Raw genomic sequence first — 7946 nt, forward strand, 5'->3', positions numbered from 1 at the left:
ACCACAGACTAGGTCTTCTAAGTTTGGTCTCATTTTATCTCTTAGGAGTTTTATGGTTTGGGGCTTTATTGTGAGGTTTCTGATCCACCTGGAGTTGATTTTTGTGTATGTTGTGAGATTTGGATCCTGTTTCAGCTTTCTGTAGGTAGTAGTTCAGATTTTTCTAGCATCATTTGTTGAAGAGGTTGTCATTTCCCCATTTGATAGGTTTTATTTCCTTGTCAATTATCAGTTTACCATAGATAGCTGGGTTCTCAGTTTTGTTCCGTTGGTCTACGTTCCTGTCATTGTACCAATATCATGCTGTTTTGGTTATTACTGCTGTGTAGTAGGTTTTGAGGTCAGGGAGTGCTACGCTTCCCACTTATTTCTTCTCAGAACTGTTTTGCTTATTTGGGGGTCTCTTGATATTCTGCACCAAATGTTTCAAGTCTTGTTCACTTTTTGCAAGAAATATTGTGCTATTTGCATCACGTAGGTTGTTGATGAGTCTTCATCCAATCCTGATGCTATTCTTCATATAGTCCACTTTCTCAAAGTATTTGCTCAGCAGATAGACAGAATAAGTGTGGAGAAAGGATACAACCCTGACACATAACTTTCCTACTTTAGTGCTCCTTTGCTCTGTTCAGACTACTTCTTCTTAGTTTACGTATAGATTTTCCAAAAGCACAATTAAGTGTTCTGGAATTCTCATTCTTATCAATGTTAGCCCTAATTTGTTATGATCCAAATAGTCAAACATCTTTGCATAATCAAGAAAACACAAATTAAAAAAAATCTTTCTGGTGTTTTCTGTTTTCAGGCAATATTCACTACACCAGCAATGATATACTTTGTGCCAAAGCATCTTCTGAATCCAGCTTCAATTTCTGGGCGTTCTCTGACAATATGCTGGTTCAGCTTTTTTTGAACAATTTTCAGCAAGATTTGCTTACTTATGAGCTATCAAGTATCACTAAAGTAAATGAATGTGTTTTGTAATCCTAGTCCTAATTTTCTTTTTTAAGTAAAATGTGCAGGTGTGATTGTCAACAAAGATGAATGGAAATTGCCACCAATGTCTTTGGAATAGTATTATGTGCGTTTAATACCTATCACAGCATATATTTCAAGGGGCTCTGGTGGTATGGAATGTATTGGATTGCTAACAAAAACATCATTGGTTCAAATCCATCAGCTGCTCTGAAGGAGTTGACTTGCCTTCTTTTGCAAAGATTTAGTCTTGAAAATCTGATAGAGGATTTCTGTGAGTTGGAATTGAATACATGGCTGTGACAGTTTGGTTTGATTTTTCCCAGCAACTGTGTATAAAGATGGGTGGGTTCCTAATGCTGAGGATGAAAGAAAGACACTTGTATCAGAGCTTCTTATGTCCTTAAGAAAATAGGGAACAGACCATGGCCAGTCTCTAGGTTTCTACATGTTCCCATCTGCAGGTTTGCGTGAATTAAAATAAAAACAGTACTGAATTAAAAAGCAACAACATTCAAAATTCTGATTTCATTCTATAAATACTTAAAGCAAAAACAAATGTCAAGTTTTTTTTTCAAAAGGATTGTATTGATATGCTGCTGATGCCAATGCTTTTCTTCCATGTATGTTCAGAGTTCCCAGGTGGTGTCAACAGTTCATGTGTTTGGCTGCTAACTAAAAGCTTAGTGGTTTGAATCCACCCAGAGTTGGCTTAGATAAAAGGCCTGGCATTTGAATTTGGAAAAATTAGCTCTTGAAAAACCCGTTGGAACACAGCTGTATTTATTACTCTGACACGCACAGGCCATGAAGAGTTGGACCTTGGTGCCACTGTGGGGTCATCTTCGGGGTGTCCAAGGACCATGACAGAGGCAGAGGGCACTTAGATTCAAGCTTGGCTGAGCAGGTACCATGTGTTGGGTGGTTGCTCCATTTACATCATCGCCGTGAGTTGCTAGGCAGATGCAGTACCTAGCCAAGTTCCTGCCATACACTCATTTTCACATTTAAATCACATTTTTCTACCTAAAAATGTTGATGAGGTAGGGAATAATGCTAATATTTATGAAGTGCACATGCAAGAATATTGAAATATAGAACTGTATACGAATGTTACTAAGTCTTCAAAGGAGGGTCAGGCAAATTTGGACCAACTATGTCTTTTGCCCAGGTTTCTCTTTCTACTACTGTAGGATAGCAGACAGAGGTTCTGTTAATTCCTTTGTGTGGTTGATACCTACCCTCACCGTCTGCACACACACGTTTTATGGATTACAATTTTTGTGTCTTTTCACTCTTTTGGAGTTGCTTTGTTTATTTTTTTAATCAATATTTTATTGTGAAAAAAGATGATAGCACTAAGTGAATGAAAAGGCAGAGAATCTGGAAAAATATTACCTTCAAAATCTAGTTTTAACAACTATGTTTTAATGAACCATTAATACAGCTATCTGCACAAAATACGGATCCACTATGTGTCAAGTCTTATTTTCTGAAACTATGGTGAAAGTTTGTTATAAAATTGTTATAAATGGTGACCATAAGTGAATACCTTGCCTGTACGTGAGTAATAATCTTATTTCAGAACATGAAAGTAAGTAAGAGTTTCACCATGCACAGCAAGATCAAGGTTTCCAAGTCTCTAAATTTAATAATCATGTGAGGCTAATGGGAACGTATCCTCCCAAATACCATGGAAAGTATTAGAATGCATTTAAGTATGTAAATCAGTATCGTACAATTTAACTCACTTATGGAATTACATGCTACATAGCAAAGTCAACATCTTCAGATGTTTGCTTTCGATTTTTTAAAAAAATTTTCTCATGTTATTAAAAAATAGATTTCAGTAGCTTAGTAAGATTTGAGGAGAAAAAAGTTAATTCAGTTAAAAAGTTATGCCAAGATGGAAAACATACTTTGATTCAATAGGAAAAACAGCCAGAATCCTTTTCAGAGTGTTTGCCTAACAAAAATAACCAGTGCTATGAATTTCTTCTTCTTCTTTTTTTTTTTTGCACCGAAGTTACGGCATTCATCAGGGAAGAAACTGGCACATGAATCAACTCATATGTATGAATTTGTGTTCCAAACTCTGAACTGGTTTGACGAGGGAAACTGCTCTTTTTGATGAGAGATTTTTCTCTCCTTAGCTAAAATTTGGATATTGTGTTTTCTTAAACAACTCTCTAGGAGGATCATCTTGGATTGGAAGACATGGAGGTATTTTTGTTTTGAATGTTAGTTTTCCACTTTTGTCTGCATTGTTTTTCCATGTTGTTGTTGTTGTTATGTTAGGTGTTGTGGAGTCAACTATGACTCATCATGACGCTATGAACCCCATATCTGAACCTTGTTATCCTCATGATCTATGTCATACTCAAGCCCGTTGTATTAGTTATTGTGTCAATCTTCGTCAGTTGCACTAATCCTCTACAGTGTTTCCATAGAGGGTGTATTTATTTATTTTTTTTTCTGTTTAATTTTCCCCCCATGTTTTTTATGGGAAAGTCAATTCCTACCAAAAAAGTAACTCAGTTTATATACTTACTACTGTTCTTTGTTTCAAGCTGATTTTCCATAACTTGTGAAGAATGGTGAAATGATAGTTCATAAAGTGTAGTATGCTAAATTAAAATAGTAAACCCATCCAGGACATTCTGTCCTAAGGAATATAATAATATAATAATGTTATCTGGTCTTCTTTGGACCATTGGGTTTTGTGTTTTTGTTTTTTTGGGTTTTTTTTTGTTGTTGTTGTTGTTTTAAATAAAATTTTATTTTAGTTATGATTTTTTTTTAGGGTGTGGGGTTTATTTTAATTATAAAAGAACTTTGGAAATCTTAACAAAGGAAAGGAATATTTCATACTGAGAAGACTCTAGAACATAAAAGACAAGTATTTGACTTCTGTTCTGACCCCATCTCCGAAAACACCAGAGATGATGGAGGAAGACAGCTGAAGCAAACAAGTGAACCTGTAGAACAGACTTAGAAACCCTACAAATGATTAACATCTAAAATTGTTTTGCTTTTTTAAAAAAAAATTTTTTAATATATCAAAAGGCCTGCTTTAGTGACATGCTACTCCCACCAGAAAAATAACCCAATACCCCCTTGTCGGTAACATGCTTAAGCTGACTAGCCAACTCCTATTTCTAAACTCTTGTGTATGTGAGTGTGTGTAAAAGTACATGTATCTTATCAACTTGATGACCCAAAGCCTCCTGCTTTCACACACTGGCTGGGCAGAAACCTGCATGTAGTAGTGGAACATAATAGCCCACTTCTCAAGCAGTGCTTCACCCTTCTCAAAAGGAGAGGCTGACTTCTAACCAGACTACTCAAATCAATTCTCTCCTGGTGACTCCTATTCTTTTTAGGAAAACACACATATTCACACACCCATATATAAAATTTTTTTGTTTTTACATTTAAATATAAAAATACTATTCTGCTTTGTGTTATAACATTGAGGGCCAAGTAGTATGAATCTTTTCTTAAGGCAGGGATATGTCCAGTCATATCCCTACCTTCCTTCTCAATTTCCATGGAGTCTCCCACCTAAACAAGGAAATCCTAACTTTACCACAGGATTAAGTCAGGCCCTCCCACTTCAGCTACCTCAATAGATCCCTCCTTTCTTTCCTTCACAAACATAAATGCTCTGTCTGGATAGCTATACCTACTGGACAAACACACCTGATTAAATGGAAGCAGTGGTTATGTTTCCCTACCCCCTCCCCACTAATGCACTATTCCTCAGTCTTCAAGAAAGCTTCAGTGACAGGGAAAAGGGGCGGGATGGCCGTGAAGAGATTAAGAACTTGACCCCTCTACCTGGCCCCCCAAAAGCAAGAGTTATTAATTGGGCCTGAGGAATAAAAAAGACCTCGATATTTTGCCCTCTGAATTACAGCTAGTAGAAACAAGTAGGAGAAAGGAGAAGAGGGCGTGGGATGAAAAAGAGGGGGCTTTTGATGACTTGAGGTCTAGTCCACTTAGTTTTTATACTGGAAGGGCTCGTTGCCAGTTTCGTGGAGAAGACATGTGCGGATGAGGGCTTCTGTCACCAAGTAGGGATCACAGTTGGCAGAGGGGTGGCGGTCTTCAAAGTAACCCTTCTTCTCCTGGCCAACAGTCCGAGGAATGCGGATGCTGGCGCCACGGTTGGCCACACCGGCAAGAAAAGTTGTTGATGTTGGAGGTTTCGTGGAATCCAGTCAGGCGCCGGGCGTTGTCCAGGCCTTCTTTGGGATCGTAGGCGCGGATGTGGTACTGGTGCTGCTTGCTTAGTCTCTCGATGGACTCCTCAATGTGCTTCAGACCGTTCTCTTCTCGCATGGCCTTGGTGCTAAAGTTGGTGTGACATCCAGCACCATTCCAGTTCCCAGGGATGGGCTTGGGGTCAAAGGTCGCTATAACGCCAAAGTCTTCACACACACGGTGCAGGATGAAACGGGCCACCCAGAGATGATCTCCCATGTCAATTCCTTCACAGGGGCCTATCTGGAACTCCCACTGGGCAGGCATGACTTCTGCATTTGTCCCCCCAATCTTGATGCCGGCATATAAGCATGCCCGGTAGTGAGCCTCCACAATGTCCCTGCCGTAAGCTTTATCTGCTCCCACGCCGCAATAATAGGGACCTTGGGGTCCAGGGAAACCATTGGAAGGCCAACCAAAGGGGTGGCCATCTGTCCCCATGAAGGTGTATTCCTGCTCCATTCCAAACCAGGGGTGTTGGTTGCTCACCATGTCCATTATTCGTTTACAGGTGTGCCTTAAATTGGTCTCTGCAGGCTTTCGGTTGTACTTAAAGACTTCACAGAACACCAGCTTGTTGGGGTCCTTGCGGAAAGGATCCCGAAACATGGCAGCAGGGAGGAGATACATGTCACTGTTAGAGCCTTCAGACTGGAAAGAACTGGAGCCATCAAAATTCCACTCAGGCAACTCTTCTATACTCTTGAGCTCAGAATCTAGGGTTCGGGTCTTGCTGCGCAGTCCCTCTCCTGTGCCATCGATCCAGATATACATGGCCTGGACTTTCTCACCCTGAGGCAGGGCCATATACAGCTGCTTGATGCCTTTGTTCAATTGGGAACTTGCTGAGGTGGACATGGCGGAAGGTGTTCTGGGCGGAGAGCAAGCTGGAGGGAAAGCTGGCGGTGAGAGCGAGGAGAGAAGAGAGGTGGCCAGGTGTCCAGTTAGAAGACAGCTCAACTCCCATTTCTCGGCTCTGAGGAGCTGCCCCGCAGCCTTCCACCCTTTTATCGGCGGCCCTTTAGTTATGATTTTAATGAATGTTTACAGAGAAGTTAGATTTTCATTCTTTCATTGTTGTACATTTTACCCCCTCCCTCCCTTCCCAGTTAACTTAAAAAAAAAAAAAAATTCATTCATTGCTGCACAATTACCTTTGGGTTTTGATTTTAACCTTCTTCTGTAACTTTCCTCCCATCTCTCTAACAGGTCTCCTCCTAAATGGATTATTTACATTTTATTCAAGATTTCATAGTTGACGGCATAATCAGCTACACTCAAAGAACCGTACATTATCAATAGATATCATTGAGTCATCTCCAATTCACAGCAGCCTTATGTAAAAGAGAATGAAACCCTGCCCGTTGCTGGACCTCCTCGCAGCCTCTGCTGTGCTTAAGCTCATTCACTGTGTTAATCCATTTTGTTCAGTAATTTCTTCTTCCCTCCCCTCTAGCCCCCCGTTCCTCTATTTTTTTCAAGCATGAAGTCCTTTCCGAGAGATGGGCCCTTCCTGATAACCAGCGTAAAGAAGGTGAAGTAAAGTCTTACCATCTCTGGTTGCTCTTTTTCAAGACAAATTTGCTTGTTCTTTTGGCATCTCATGCAATATTCAAAACACCTTGCCCACTCCTCAATTCAAAGGCGTCAATCAATTCTCCTTCGATTGTCCTTGTGCATTATCCAACTTTCACATGCATATAAAACAATTAAAAAGATCAGGGCTTGAGCTAGGTTCACTTTGATCTGCAAAGAGGTACCTTGGATGTTTTGCACTTTACAGAGGTCCTTGATAGTAGAGTTGTTCAACACATTGCCTTTTAATTCCTTGTTTATTGCATGCCCAACTGTTGATTATGGAAAATGAAATCTTTTGACAATTTCAATATTTTCTTCACTTATCATGATATTAAAGGCTTTAGTCTTTGAGCTTCATCTAGAAGTGCTTCAAGTAGTCTCATTTTCTCTACTTAAACATATACCTCCAGTGAACAAACAGACACAAGAACTACAATTGCAAATAGCATGAACAATGGTTGGCACCCACTCTACTCCCTACTGAAGAAATCAGCAGCCTACAGTGAAGGAAATATTTCTGCCTTGAGCTATTTTTTTATTTTTTATTTTTTGCCTTGAGCTTTTTTTAGAGGCTGTCTTTTTCCACAATATTAGTCATAACTTATGATCCACACAGTCAAATGCCTTTTCATAATCTATAAAGCATAAATAGACATTCTTTCTGGTATTCTTTATGTTCATCCAGGATCCATCTGACATCAGCAATGGCCCTGGTGCCACGGACTTTTCTAATTCCTGCTTCTATCAATGAATTTCTGCCATTCCCTCTCTATGCACTGTTTTTGCCTGATCTTCAATAATATTTTGCTTGCATGTGGTATTAATGATATTGTTAGATAGAGTCCACATTTTGCTAGATCCTCTTTCTTGGGAATTAATACCCTTGGTACCAGCAGTCAGGAAATCAGGAGACACATTACACTGGGAAAGTCTGCAGTCAGGAACCTCTCCAAATTATTGAGGAGGAATGATGTCTGATCACTTGCTAAGATCACAGAGCTGCATGACAGAAGAATTGATGCCTTTGAGCTGTGGTATTAGAGAAGAATACTGAATATCTGATGGACTGCCAAAAGAACAAACAAATATGTCATAGTGAAGGTGCAGCCAGAGTGCTCCTTGGAGGC

The 7946-nt window shown here is 39.7% G+C and overlaps 1 pseudogene; it reads right to left on the reverse strand.

The window, feature by feature from the left end:
• Window positions 1–4976: 4976 nt before the first annotated feature.
• LOC102866243 lies at window positions 4977–6099 on the reverse strand (annotated as a pseudogene).
• Between the last annotated feature and the right edge of the window lie 1847 nt (window positions 6100–7946).

This window comes from Elephantulus edwardii, unplaced genomic scaffold, assembly GCF_000299155.1.
Source record: "Elephantulus edwardii isolate Elephantulus edwardi_28Jun2011 unplaced genomic scaffold, EleEdw1.0 scaffold00135, whole genome shotgun sequence".
NCBI classification, from domain to species: Eukaryota; Metazoa; Chordata; class Mammalia; order Macroscelidea; family Macroscelididae; genus Elephantulus; species Elephantulus edwardii.